Source organism: Bombina bombina, chromosome 2 (assembly GCF_027579735.1).
Source record: "Bombina bombina isolate aBomBom1 chromosome 2, aBomBom1.pri, whole genome shotgun sequence".
Taxonomy (NCBI): domain Eukaryota; kingdom Metazoa; phylum Chordata; class Amphibia; order Anura; family Bombinatoridae; genus Bombina; species Bombina bombina.
Window position 1 is genome coordinate 273,457,791 of NC_069500.1, and position 15,734 is coordinate 273,473,524.

The 15,734-nt window shown below is 38.9% G+C and overlaps 1 protein-coding gene across 4 annotated transcripts in view; it reads right to left on the reverse strand.

Moving 5' to 3' along the window:
• Positions 1 to 15,734, reverse strand: part of MCC (MCC regulator of WNT signaling pathway) — a 1,086,108-nt gene that overhangs the window by 206,810 nt on the left and 863,564 nt on the right. The window lies entirely within an intron of this gene.

The following is a 15,734-nucleotide window of genomic DNA, read 5'->3' on the forward strand; positions in this document are numbered from 1 at the left end:
TTGCTTGAATCTACCAAAATAAGAGAGGCTATCACCATCTAATTCAGTTACATGTGCAGATTGGCTTCACCAAACAAGGCATGTGCTGGTGCGGTTTGGCTAATGAAAAACAATTGTAGCAAACGAGATGGCAATGTATTCCAAATGTAATCTTTTGCAAGACTATAGAAAAAGATTGTAATTATCATGTCCCATGTAAGATGTTGGGTCTAGGAGGCAAAAACATAATTTATGTAAGTACTTACCAGATAAATGAATTTCTTTCATGGTGGCAAGCTGTTACGTATGGGACATACATTCCTACCAGGAGGAGGCAAAGTTTCCCAAACCTCAAAAGCCTATAAATACCCCGCCCATCTCAAACATACCTCAGTTTAATGTATAGCCAAGTGGTAAGATGTTTGAGTAAAAGCCAAAAATAGGAGTAGGAAAAAATGTGCTTTAAACAAAAAAACAACCCCCAATGGGTGGTCCTCGTTTACTCTCGCCACCATGAAAGAAATTAATGTTTTCTTTCATATAGGCGGCGAGAGTTCATGAGCTGTTAAGTATGGGATATAATACCCCAGAGATTGAAGTCCACGAGTTATAAGAGAGGGTGTGATAAAATATAGTCACCCTTATCAAACTGAGACAACTGCCTGAAGAACCTTTTTACAAAAAACTGCTTCTGATGAAGCAAAAACATCAAAATGGTATAATTTAGTAAAGGTATGCAGAGAAGACCAAGTGGCGGCTCTGCAAATTTGATCAACTGAAGTCGCATTCTTGATAGCCTAAGTGGTGGCAACCGACCTGCCTCCAAATAAGCTTTGTGAATCAAAAGTTTCAACCAAGAGGCTAAATAAATAGCAGAGGCATTCTGGCCTTTCTTAAGAATGCAAGTTTTTTTTCAGTAGCATTTTTAGGATTAGGACACAAGGATGGAACCATCATTTTTCCTATTAATGTTGTGAGAGTTAACAACCTTAGGTAAAAATTTGAAAGAAGTCCGCAAAACAGCTTTATCTTGATGGAAAATCAGATAAGGAGACTCACAAGAGAGAGCAGAAACTCTCCTAGCAGAAGAGATGGCCAAAAGAAACAATACTTTCCAATTAAGTAGTTTAAAGTGATGGTTAAGTTGCTCCATATTAAAAGCTGCATTGGCAACATTTTTATAAATAACTATGAGTTTAATTCATTGTTTATTTTAATTTTAAATATTATTGAAGTAGGAGGGGGCAGAGCTAGCTACTGGAGTGGATGGTCGCATTTTTGCAGAGCTCCCGGCTCTGGATATACTATATGGGGCTTATCTACCTTATCCTATAGTCCAAAGTTACTCAGAGGTAGACCCCAACTTTATGTGCTTTTTAGGAATGAACCCGGGAGTGAAAAAAGCTTTATTTCCCCTGGTTTTCATCAGAGACAAAGCAAACTGTACAGCGATCCAGACACCTGAGAAACCTAAGATGGCGCTGCCCTCGTGGAGTATTGAAATCATGGCCATGTTAGACACCCACTTTTCTAGCCTAACGCAAGTACTTATAGAGGTGGTTGGGCAGGAATTATCAGTTACTGTAGACAGATCAACAGAATCCGCAGAGCCCTTGTGATGATAACAGCAATTACCCTGCTCCATACATACAAGAGGCTGATTATGCCGACGTCGTACTCACGCAGGATCCAGGGGCCTTACCTATGTGGAGCACACAGATTCCGGACACCGCAGCCTCTCTTCCTTGTACTAGTGCGACACACTTTGTATTGCAGGTCACCGAACCGTCAATACTCACCGGGCAATTGAGGTGTGGAAACTCCCTCCTCTCTTCTACCTTCCCTCTAGTCAGGGAGTCACGCGGTGCTGCGATCCCATCGAGCGGTGAGGACTCTCTCTTGTTTTTGCGCCAAAGCTTCAGTCGGCAGTTGTTGGTACGGAGCGATGGCCATATTCAGAGCGACATCCACGGTACATGTGCAAGGGAGAGGTCCGGCATTTATGTTGCGGGACGCTGCTCTCAAATTCTGTGGGATAATGGCATACACTAGACATTTGAAGTGGAGACTAATGTACATTTAGGACACTCGCTGCATACTGCCCTTGCATCCCTACATATGATGGTTCCTAAGCCGGAATTTATAGGACTATGGGCATTTATATAAGTACCATAACTCATAGGTCCTATTGTACTGAGATAAAAGAGCTGCAGTTAGTTTTTATGCTCCAGAACCATCGCCACTATCTGGACTAGTTATAAACTATTTTATATTTAATGAAAATGCGAAGAGTGTACTTTTTCTTTATCTGCCCTAGCTAACTAGATTATTTAATAGAGGTTAAGGATACTCTTTTTCCCCAAACTGGACTTTCTGATGAGTATAATGTGCACCTTTCTTTCTTATGTGGTTGGCTGTTTTGGAGACACATATAATAGCAAGCTGAACTACATACAATGGTCTCTTATAGTTCTGTCTGATACCCCAGTGTAATTTAGAGACTAATGGTTATTTCTATGTTTTTTAGTACTGAAATAGCTTATATCTCACAATCTATGTTTGCAGGATTGGTTTCCCTTTCATTGTTTCATTTATATACGTTGATGTACACGTATTAATTAAATATGCCTCTCCTATAGTATTATATATAGGGATCCTGGCTTTGTTTCAGGTTACATAAATATACTCTCATCCTACTTGAAAGTAGCTATATTTGTGCTGTTTCTCCAATATAGCTAAATATATATATAGTTTTTATACCAGGGGAACCTTTAGCTTAACAAGCACGGTTCTACATGTCAGTACTGTAACAAATCTCCTCCATGTGTAGTAGATAATGGACCAGACACCTATAACATCCTCACTCATCTTCTAAACATGGGTTCAGCAAGGAATATGTTGTAAAACTGTACATGGAATTCCTAAGATGCTTAGTTTTGTCTCAAGTATTTATATATGTTCTTAGGTTAATTGAGTGGGTTTTCAAAATAAGGTTATACAGGTACATTAGTTAGTACTCTTTGAGCCGACCATGTTTACATGTCAGAGATGTGCGTGATTGTAATATGCCAAACCTTTCACCAGTGACACTTAGTTTAGCTTATAAGTTTAGACACATGCTCTCATATTTGGTTCTACTAACCTTAGATTCTAATTATGTACAGGATTGTTGTACCTTCCTTCTTCTTTAACAGGTCTGTCTGTGTCCTGTTAGATATTTACATTTTTTAGTGTGAGCGTGCACTACAACTGAGATTGTGAGGAGGTCTGTTGTATCGACCCATTTGCCCCCTTCAGGTTATAGCTGGGACTATATATCCTTTTCTGCTCCTATTGATTCGCCAGGAGTCATATGTCATAGTATCTTACACATTCAATTCCATTACAGTAACTCTTATGGTGATCCTGTGCTGGGTAAAGGGCCCATGCCTGGTTCACGGGACTTGCATAGAAGTATGTTTCTTCCTATCTCAGTAAGGATGTATATATAATTTGCATCATGCTAACAAAGGTCATATTATATTAACCCTTATATTATAGAGGCAGTTTTAATGACATAGTACACTCCTGGGTCATCTCTATTTTGGGTTGTCTGTTCTAGTTATTGGGCGGGGTCAAACTTAACACACTTAAACTTTACACACTCTCGGATTTGTTGTACTATTACTAGCAAATTAATTACCCCTATTCTATTAGAAACTATAGGAGAGCTATTGCCTTGCTGTCTGGTTAGTCTCCGCCTCCCCCCCTCCCCTAAAAATCCCAAAGTACTCTGGTATTTTCCAGTAGTTACTTCTGCGGTTTCCCTTGTATTATACTGCATTTTTCCCCTTTCTATATTAAGCTATTACATATGCTTCAATTTTTTTTTTTTTTTTTAGATATTTCATATACTGGTATATAAGGAGTTCAATTTGATGGTAGATAATTCTTGCATATTTCTCCATACTCTTTTATACCTTGACACTGGAGCTTTATTTCAATATGCTTAATAATTTGAAATATATACTCTTCAATATGAGATAATCCTATCCTTTTCAAATATACATGTACTGATGTGAATTTTCTGTTTTATCATGTTTATATGGTCTTCAGTAGTATGTATGTTTTTTTATATTTGATATGCTTTCTGGGGATTTATTATTTGTGTTGGATGATTCTGTATTATCTGTAAAACCTAATAAAAATTATTCAAAAAAAAAAAAAAAATATTTTTAAAGTAATTGGTAAATTACACCTTTACATTCTATTGTCCCGCATTCCACCTGGCTCCGTGTCACATATTTTGTGTGTATGACGTATTCTTCGGCATCCAGATGAAATCCTGGCCGTTAGGCGGCCACAAGTTCAACCTAACCGCCCCCTTTATCTTGAGCGCATGCGCACAACTTATTGCATAGGGAACAAGCCTGGTTGCTTACGTAGAGAGCGGGTGGGACCGCTCTCTACATCAGAATACAGCATCAGACCAGGAAGTCTATTGAGGGTGGAGCGAGGTGCAGTGCATACTTTAATTCAAAATTTAAAAAAAAATTGTTTACAATTTTTTTCTTATTAAAACTTAGCGATGTAAGTAATTGAAGAAAAGGCTACCTGCTTGAATGAAGGCAAAACTTTACCATCACTTTAATGCCCAAAGTATGCATAGACTCAAAAAGAGGAGCCTGTAATATCTTTAACGCCAGGTCAAGACTCCAGGGAGAAAAATAGGTTTAATACAAGGTTTAATTCAAATTAAAGCCTTAACAAAACAATGAATAGCTGGAAGATGAGCAATTTTTCTGTGGAACATTACAGAAAGAGCAGAGATTTGTCCTTTCAAGGTACTGGCAGACAAACCTTTATCCAAACCATCCTGAAGAAACTGAAGAATCCTAGGAATTCTAAAAGAGCGTCAGGAGTAATCATGGAGTAGAACACCATGAAATATAAGTTTTCCAATCTTTGTGATAGATCTTTCTTGAAACAGGTTTGCGGGCCTGAATCATGGTGTTAATCACTGAATCAGAGAATTCTTTGACTGAGAACTAAGCGTTCAATTTCCATGCCATTAAGTTCAGAGCATGTAGAAGAGAAGCAACAAACACCACGACTTATAGAAATATAAAACTTAGTATTTATTGGTAAACAATTAAAAAGTATACTGGACAGCAGTATCCAAAGGCAGGTTAAGGAGAGACGAGCAAAAATGGGCTTACGCGTTTCAGCATATAGCCGTAGTCATAGCCTGTAATTTTGCTGACACCCTAAGTTTAAAAAACACACTCTAAAAGCTGATTGGGTCTCAGTGTCAGAGAGTCTAATACATTATAACTAGTAAATCAAAGTCTTTTCATATCTAGTCTGGCGAACAAAGAGTTAAGGAGTGAGCTACACTGAGACCCAATCAGCTTTTAGAGTGTGTTTTTTATATTTCTATAAGTCGTGGTGTTTGTTGCTTCTCTTCTACATGTTCATTAATTGCCGTTACCAAACACCACACTAACTACTGTGTTGAGGAGCCGTTAAGAGATTGGTCGGTGAGCACACACCTTTGGTGACGTCACGCCAAGGCCGCACAGCAACACAGGAGGGATCCGACGAGAAGACCGGTGTGAGTGAGCGGAAGGAATAGGAGCGGAAAAGTCTCCAGGTATACCCGCACACGGACATCCAAGAAGAAGGACCTGTGTCAGGGCAAGGACCCATATTGCTGACCTGTCCTAGGAGGTATGTGAGGTGGGCCCGCCGTGGCTTTGAAACTTATATTGAAGGCACTAGGGGATTGGTATATCTCCCTACCAACGGGGTCTAACGGCCAGTGTGGTATATGACTTGATTTGTCTGCCTAAGAGAATAAATATAAGTGTTCGTATTTGTGCCCCACTTAACCCCTAAGTGACGCTACCATTGGGACTTATACTAAGTATTCTCTGAATAAATACAGCACATTACTGCAATTGTGCAAAGTGCTTCACTTTTACCTATACGGACTCAATCTTCAATAGTGACAGTGTACATTGCAGTGCACCTCAAAGTATTAACTCTTGACTTCCCTTTTTTCTATTAAGTTCAGAGACCTTAGATCTGGATGGAAAAAGGAACCTTGAGACAGAAGGTCTGGTCTTAGAGGCCATGGCAAGCCACTGGGCATCCAAACTAGATCAGCATACCAAATCCTCTGAGGCCACGCAGGGGCTATCAGAATTACAGAGGACTGTTCTATTTTGAATTTGGAAATAACTCTGGGAAGCAGGACTAGTGGAGGGAATAGGTAAGCAGGCTGGTAAGACCAAAGCACTGCTAGAAAATCCAACACCTCCGCCTGAGGATCCATGGACCTTGTGAGGTACCTGGGAAGTTTCTTGTTCAAACGAGAGGCCATCAGATCTATTTCTGGTAGTCCCCAAAGTTAAACAATCCTATAGAACACATCTGAGTGGACAGACTATTCCCCCGGATGTAGGGACTGATGACTGAGATAATTTGCCTCCCAGTTGTCCACACCTGGGATGTGAATTACAGTGATGAGGCAGGAATTGGACTCCGCCCAAGAAAGTATTCAAGATACTTCTATCATGGCTAAGGAAATTTGAGTTCCTCCTTGATGATTGACATATGCCACTGTTGTGATAATGTCTGTCTGAAAACAGAGATAAGGCTCATTCTTCAATAGAGGCCAAGCCTGAAGAGCCCTGAAAAGAGCACAGAGTTCCAAGATATTGATTGGTAACCTTGCCTCCCAAGGATTCCAATCACCTTGTGTTGTCAGAGACTCCCAGATGGCTCCCCAACCTGTAAGACTTGCATCTGTGGTGATCACAGACCAGGTAGGATGAGCAAAGGAAGCCCTCTGAAAAATAGTAGTGGTTTAACCCCCAAGTCAGAGAAAGTTGTATATTGAGATATAAGAATATCAGTTGTGATATTTGAGTATAGTCCTTGCACCACTGGTGCAGCATGCAAAGTTAAAGAGGCCTCATATGAAAACGAGCAAAAGGGATTCTGTCCGATGCTGCAATCACAAGGCCTAGTACTTGCATACACATAGCCACTGTCAGGGAAAGTGTCATGGACACTGAATCTATTTGGAAACCTGCTGCTAGGCCAAAAGGGAGAGCAACAAACTGGTAATGCTGTTCCAGAAAAGAGAACCTCAGAAATTGATAATGTTCTGGGTGGATTGGGATGTGAAGGTAAGCATCCTGTAAGTCTATTGTAGACATAAAGTGACCTTGCTGAACAAAGGGCAGAATAGTCCTTATAGTTTCCATCTTTAAAGTTGGAATTCTCACAAACTTGTTTAGAGTTTTCAGATCCAAAATTAGTCTGAAGAAATTTTCTTTTTCAGTACAATGAAGAGATTGGAATAAAAACCCATCCCTTGTTCCTGTAAGGGAACTGGTACAATCGCTACCATGAGTGAAACACATTTCAGAAATGCCTGGGCTTTTATCAAACGTCTTGGAATATGGGTGAGAAAAAAAATCTTCCCATAGGACATACTCTGACCAAATTTCTTGAAAAAGTTTTAGTCTGATCCCTACCAGAAGAACTGGGTTGGGGGCCACACTTTCATGATGGTCTTAGGAGCTGGATTCGGTTTCTTATATTGTTTGGATTATTATTATCAGTTATTTGTAGAGCGTTAACAGATTCCTTTATTCCAATTTAAAGAAGGTCTCCAGTTACAGCCAGAGGCTTTAGGGGAGGGGGTAGTTTTCTGTTCTCTATTCTGATGAAAGGAACGAAAATGATTGGGAGCCTTAAATGTCCCCTTAGACTTATCTTGATGAAGAAAAACTCCCTTACCTCCAGTAATAGTGGAAATAATAGAATCTAGTTGGGAAGCAAAAAGATTATTTCCTTGAAAAGCAAGAGATAGTAATCTTGTTTTAGATACCATATCAGCATTCAATGGTTTAAGCCGTAAGGTAAGAATAGCTAAGGAAATAGTTTTAATATTGTTTTTCATGATATCAAATACAGCATCACAAATAAAATTATTCGCATCTTGAAGTAAATGTTGGAACATTTATATTTATAAGATAACTGCTGAGCAAGACTGGATAACCAGAAAGTAGTGGCAGCAGCTATGTCAGCAATAGATATGACTGGTCTAAGAATAAAGCCAGTATGTAACAATGCCATTCTAAGATATGGCTGGTCCAAGAATAAAGTCAGTATATAACAATGCCCTTCTAATATAGGATTAACATTTTCTATCTAAAGGGTATTTAAAAGAAGTACTGTCTTTCAAAAGAATAGTAGTATGTTTAGTTAAAGTGGAATTGGTCCCATCAACTTTGGGAACTGTTTCCCAAAACACTGAAGCAAAGGCCTATGTGGGGCATGCGTGGGAAGCGGTCTTCTGAAAAAAAAAACACTTTTGAGGGGACAATAAGCTGCCTTACGGAAAACTGAGTCCAGTTTGCTCCCATAGTATGAAAACTTCTTTAGATCATTACCAAAAAAACTGTGTTGTAAAAATACTAATGTATTAATAAAATAAGAGTATAGAGGCAAAAAATGCCTGCCTTAGGGCTCATATATATAGGAAATACATAAGAATAACCTTTCTAGAAAGTGCCCAATCCATAACTGTATCTTAAAAATACATTTTAAATATACTTACCCTTAGACACTCGTCCACTGATAACAAACAGCCAAAGCAGTACTGAAACATATCAGCAGAGGTAATGGAATAAGAGTATAACGTCAATCTGTAAAGGGAGGCAGAAGATGAATCCCTGCAACCAAATTTACAGAGAGCTAATAAAAAGATTCCCTTTGAAGCGAAAACATGGTGACATGAGGCCGTACTACCTTCACTTCCCTCTGACAAGCACTGTACTCTGAGGGGAACCGGGCTTCAATATGCTCTGAGGCACCTTTCACTGAAGAAATCAAGCACATCATAATGCTTCAACTACCTTCTAAAGAGACAATGTTTTAAACGGAGGTATGAGTGAGGTGGGAGGGATATTTATAGGCTTTTGAATTTAGGGAAACTTTGCCTCACCCTGGTAGGAATGTATATCCCATACATAACAGCTTGTGAACTCTCGCCACCTATATGAAAGAAATATGTATTTATCAACAGCACATGAACAGGTATATGGTTGGTTTGCAGGTTTTTTGTTGCACCTCTACTCTTCTCTTTAAGGTGCATCAGTTACTTTTGCTCACTAAGTGATTAGATATACTGACGTGACTTAATATGTTATTTATTTTAACATTATTTCAAAACCTATAAAACTGTTGGGTGAAAGTAGTGTTAACTACTGGAATGATGAAGAGGGCAGCAATGCATAGCAGCAGTGTATGGAGGAAACTATGCATACATGGCTCAATTCTGATAACCCCTCAAAACATTTGTGTTTTTACATTGCAAGAGGCTGCTGAGACTACAGAAGAAAACAAGAGACCATCAACAAGCGACAATGTTCTCGCGAAGCCATCAACCAATCAAACCAATAACTAGCTTGCAGGAGCAGCTATATGGGAGACTCCATGAAATGTGATACCTACTGCAAATTACATAAATCTATATAACCAATAGTGAAGTTATGTTACCACAGTTTGGCTTACCATGCAGACAGTTATAGATCATACATTGTAACTGTATTATGGATATGTGGGTTTTTAAGTTATTCGTAGGAAAAATCGTAGTTTTTTTCCACACTCCAAACTAAAACTGCCTCACCTCACCCTTATAGTGACGAGTAATATTTGTAAGGAAAGATTAAAAAAAAAATATTAAAAAAAAAAAAAGATTTTTTCAGAGGATTAATAGATCAAAAATAACTTATTTAGAACAGAATTAACATTTTAAACCTCAACAACCTGAAAGACAGGATGTTGCAAATAATCAGAGACTAAACTAGTATTTCTTTCATTATCTATAATCATTCACTCTCAAAACACCTCAGGTTATAGTCTGTCACCAAAAAGAAATATATGCAGCTGTTTTAACTGAAGTCATTTATTCGGTTTATAGGTGTTGCTTTCAAAACTCAGTAATAAAACTCAACAAAGAAAATTGTTGCACTATTAAAAAAAAACCAAAAAAAAAAAACCTAAAGATTCAGATAAACCAGTAGTCAAAAAAGTAATTAAAAATTCTGGATTATGATTAAAAAAAACAGAATTTATGTTTACCTGATAAATTTCTTTCTCCAACGGTGTGTCCGGTCCACGGCGTCATCCTTACTTGTGGGATATTCTCTTCCCCAACAGGAAATGGCAAAGAGCCCAGCAAAGCTGGTCACATGATCCCTCCTAGGCTCCGCCTACCCCAGTCATTCGACCGACGTTAAGGAGGAATATTTGCATAGGAGAAACCATATGGTACCGTGGTGACTGTAGTTAAAGAAAATAAAATATCAGACCTGATTAAAAAAACCAGGGCGGGCCGTGGACCGGACACACCGTTGGAGAAAGAAATTTATCAGGTAAACATAAATTCTGTTTTCTCCAACATAGGTGTGTCCGGTCCACGGCGTCATCCTTACTTGTGGGAACCAATACCAAAGCTTTAGGACACGGATGAAGGGAGGGAGCAAATCAGGTCACCTAAATGGAAGGCACCACGGCTTGCAAAACCTTTCTCCCAAAAATAGCCTCAGAAGAAGCAAAAGTATCAAACTTGTAAAATTTGGTAAAAGTGTGCAGTGAAGACCAAGTCGCTGCCCTACATATCTGATCAACAGAAGCCTCGTTCTTGAAGGCCCATGTGGAAGCCACAGCCCTAGTGGAATGAGCTGTGATTCTTTCGGGAGGCTGCCGTCCGGCAGTCTCGTAAGCCAATCTGATGATGCCTGCCGATATTATTAAATCAAAATACCCAGAATAAATGATTCCTCAAGGCTAAATAAGTGTTAATATCAATCGATTTAGCCCAAAAAAAGTCTACAGTTTAAATAAGCCCTTGTGAAGCCCTTATTTACAATCGTAATAAACATGGCTTACCGGATCCCATAGGGAAAATGACAGCTTCCAGCATTACATCGTCTTGTTAGAATGTGTCATACCTCAAGCAGCAAGAGACTGCAAACTGTTCCCCCAACTGAAGTTAATTGCTCTCAACAGTCCTGTGTGGAACAGCCATGGATTTTAGTTACGGTTGCTAAAATCATTTTCCTCATACAAACAGAATTCTTCATCTCTTTTCTGTTTCTGAGTAAATAGTACGTACCAGCACTATTTGAAAATAACAAACTCTTGATTGAATAATGAAAAACTACAGTTAAACACTAAAAAACTCTAAGCCATCTCCGTGGAGATGTTGCCTGTACAACGGCAAAGAGAATGACGGGGGTAGGCGGAGCCTAGGAGGGATCATGTGACCAGCTTTGCTGGGCTCTTTGCCATTTCCTGTTGGGGAAGAGAATATCCCACAAGTAAGGATGACGCCGTGGACCGGACACACCTATGTTGGAGAAACAATAGTAGCTCTGACTTTTGTGTTAATGACCTGGCTGGCCAGTGTGCGTGGTTAAAAAAATGAATTAACAAATGTAGTAGGTGAAGTAATTTCAAGTGGTTCCAATTTCTGCATTAGCTCGAAAAAGTGCATGGATGCCAGGAGTCAGTTCTAAGGGATGCTGGGAGGTGCTTAGTGCCCCTTTCATTAATGAGCAAAGCTTTCCAGCACTCTGCACAGGACAACGAAAGCAAGAATATCTAGCAGAAGATAGGGACCACCACCAGTACCATTATGTGAAGGCAAGAACATCTAGCAGAAGATAGGACCACCACCAGTACCGTCATGTGAAGGCAAGAATATCTAGCAGAAGATAGGGTCCACCAATAGCACCATCATGTTAAGGCAAGAATATCTAGCAGAAAATAGGGACCACCACCAGTACCGTCATGTGAAGGCAAGAATATCTAGCAGAAAATAGGGTCCACCAATAGCACCATCATGTGAAGGCAAGAATATCTAGCAGAAGATAGGGTCCACCACTAGCACCATCATGTGAAGGCAAGAATATCTAGCAGAAGATAGGGTCCACCACTAGCACCATCATGTGAAAGCAAGAATATCTAGCAGAAGATAGGGACCACCACCAGTACCATCATGTGAAGGCAAGACTATCTAGCAGAAGATAGAGACCACCACCAGTACTATCATGTACCCTTGATAGTGAACATCTTTGTTAGCATTATGGTTCAAGAAAAACCCTAAATGCAGACACAATAATTACTAGCAATCCAGACCTTGTCTTTAGGTAGACATGTACTGTTTTGATCATTTTCTATCTCTTGTATGAGCTCATGTAACCTCAACATCAACTAATGTTTGTAACAAAAACATTAAAACAAAACAGTTTTTTTTTTTTTTTTAAGATTTTGTTTGAATACAGTTAAATGATTACTGGCCATTGCTCGCCAATGAAAGAACATCAGAGAGGATTCATAAGCATAATCTGTTTAGCATTTATTAGTGCAAGTAAACAAAACGTTTCCATATGACGGAGGAAATGAAGCACAGAACAGGCTGACTAGTATGTAACAAATGGTTTCAAAGCCAGAATATAAGTTGTACTTACAACAGCCAGAACAATCTGTCTGCTAGCTGGTGCTAATCAAAGCTACTATAGCATAATGCAATGAAACATTCTGCATTCAGGCAGCAAATTAACTGACGGCAGCGATGGAGCAATCAATATCTCAGACAGGGACAGCATGTTAAAAGAATCAGTGGTCCATATTGCCTGCGCTTTGGTAAAGTTTTGCTTTGCTGAACAGCTTAAAGCTTTGGTAGGCAAAAAAAGCAGCTGTCACCTTTTTATTTCTAATGCTTAATGTAATTTAGATTAAAACCAATAATTTTAAAAGAATATTTTTAAAAGAACAACCAACTGGAGCCATATTATGTCATTTTATACCACGAATATGGGCATAGAAACGATCATGTGCACTTGTCTTGCTGTGAGAAACATGTAGTAGGAAGGTGGGTTTTTTTTTTGCTCCAGCAGACAATGACTAAAATGTACATAGAACAAATACAGCATACAGGTATACCTCACTTTACAGCGCTTCACTTTACAGCGATTCGCTAATACAGCGCTTTGTGGAGCTGAAGTTCAACCTCCAAGGATTTTGAAACAGTGCTGTAAATCATTGTGAGATTGCGAGAAAAGTGACTGGCACCATTTTGTTATGCTTAGTTCACTCTGTTAACTGCATTGCAGTGCAATCTGTGTCTCAGTATAATAGTCTGGCAAAGTTTACTACAGTAATTGTCACTATTTTACAGGTACAGTATTTATTGAATACTAATTGAATACTTGCTGTGCTAGTGTTAAACTAAACATAGCACTACTGGACTTCTAATATATGTTAGTTCAAACATGTTTTTAAGATTTTAAACACTGAAAGGAAAGCTTAAACTGCCTTGTTTCACTTTAAGGCAGTTTTCACTTTACAGCGGGGCTCCGGTCCCTAACCCGCTGTATGAGTGGGGTATACCTGTACGTTTTTTATTATAGCATTGAGCTGATGTTTTACAGTTTGCTGCATTTCCTTCCAACCTTTATTAAATGGAGATTAACCTTAAAAGGATACTAAACCCAAATTTTTCTGTCGTGATTCAGATAGAGCATGCAATTTTAAGCAACTTTCTTATTTACTCCTATTATCAAATTTTCTTTGTTCTCTTAGTATCTTTATTTGAAAATGCAGGAATATAAGTTTAGCAACAGTCCCATTTTTGGTTCAGCACCCTGGATAAGCACTTGTTGATTGGTGGGTACATATAGCCACCAATCAGCAAGCACAACCCAGGTGCAGAACCAAAAATGGGCTGGCTCCTATGCTTTCATTTCTGCTTTTCAGATAAAGACAACAAGAGAACGAAGAAAAATTGATAATAGGAGTAAACTAGAAAGTTGCTTACAATTGCATGCTCTATCTGAATCATGAAACAAAAAAACATAATTTATGTAAGAACTTACCTGATAAATTCATTTCTTTCATATTAGCAAGAGTCCATGAGCTAGTGACGTATGGGATATACATTCCTACCAGGAGGGGCAAAGTTTCCCAAACCTCAAAATGCCTATAAATACACCCCTCACCACACCCACAATTCAGTTTAACGAATAGCCAAGAAGTGGGGTGATAAAAAAGTGCGAAAGCATATAAAATAAGGAATTGGAATAATTGTGCTTTATACAAAATCATAACCACCACAAAAAAAGGGCGGGCCTCATGGACTCTTGCTAATATGAAAGAAATGAATTTATCAGGTAAGTTCTTACATAAATTATGTTTTCTTTCATGTAATTAGCAAGAGTCCATGAGCTAGTGACGTATGGGATAATGACTACCCAAGATGTGGATCTTTCCACACAAGAGTCACTAGAGAGGGAGGGATAAAATAAAGACAGCCAATTCCTGCTGAAAATAATCCCAAAATAAAGTTTAATGAAAAACATAAGCAGAAGATTCAAACTGAAACCGCTGCCTGAAGTACTTTTCTACCAAAAACTGCTTCAGAAGAAGAAAATACATCAAAATGGTAGAATTTAGTAAAAGTATGCAAAGAGGACCAAGTTGCTGCTTTGCAAATCTGATCAACCGAAGCTTCATTCCTAAACGCCCAGGAAGTAGAAACTGACCTAGTAGAATGAGCTGTAATTCTCTGAGGCGGAGTTTCACCCGACTCAACATAGGCAAGATGAATTAAAGATTTCAACCAAGATGCCAAAGAAATGGCAGAAGCTTTCTGGCCTTTTCTAGAACCGGAAAAGATAACAAATAGACTAGAAGTCTTTCGGAAAGATTTAGTAGCTTCAACATAATATTTCAAAGCTCTAACAACATCCAAAGAATGCAACGATTTCTCCTTAGAATTCTTAGGATTAGGACATAATGAAGGAACCACAATTTCTCTACTAATGTTGTTGGAATTCACAACTTTAGGTAAAAATTCAAAAGAAGTTCGCAACACTGCCTTATCCTGATGAAAAATCAGAAAAGGAGACTCACAAGAAAGAGCAGATAATTCAGAAACTCTTCTGGCAGAAGAGATGGCCAAAAGGAACAAAACTTTCCAAGAAAGTAATTTAATGTCCAATGAATGCATAGGTTCAAACGGAGGAGCTTGAAGAGCTCCCAGAACCAAATTCAAACTCCAAGGAGGAGAAATTGACTTAATGACAGGTTTTATACGAACCAAAGCTTGTACAAAACAATGAATATCAGGAAGAATAGCAATCTTTCTGTGAAAAAGAACAGAAAGAGCAGAGATTTGTCCTTTCAAGGAACTTGCAGACAAACCTTTATCTAAACCATCCTGAAGAAACTGTAAAATTCTCGGAATTCTAAAAGAATGCCAGGAAAAATGATGAGAAAGACACCAAGAAATCTAAGTCTTCCAGACTCTATAATATATCTCTCTAGATACAGATTTACGAGCCTGTAACATAGTATTAATCACAGAGTCAGAGAAACCTCTTTGACCAAGAATCAAGCGTTCAATCTCCATACCTTTAAATTTAAGGATTTCAGATCCTGATGGAAAAAAGGACCTTGTGACAGAAGGTCTGGTCTTAACGGAAGAGTCCACGGTTGGCAAGAGGCCATCCGGACAAGATCCGCATACCAAAACCTGTGAGGCCATGCCGGAGCTACCAGCAGAACAAACGAGCATTCCTTCAGAATCTTGGAGATTACTCTTGGAAGAAGAACTAGAGGCGGAAAGATATAGGCAGGATGATACTTCCAAGGAAGTGATAATGCATCCACTGCCTCCGCCTGAGGATCCC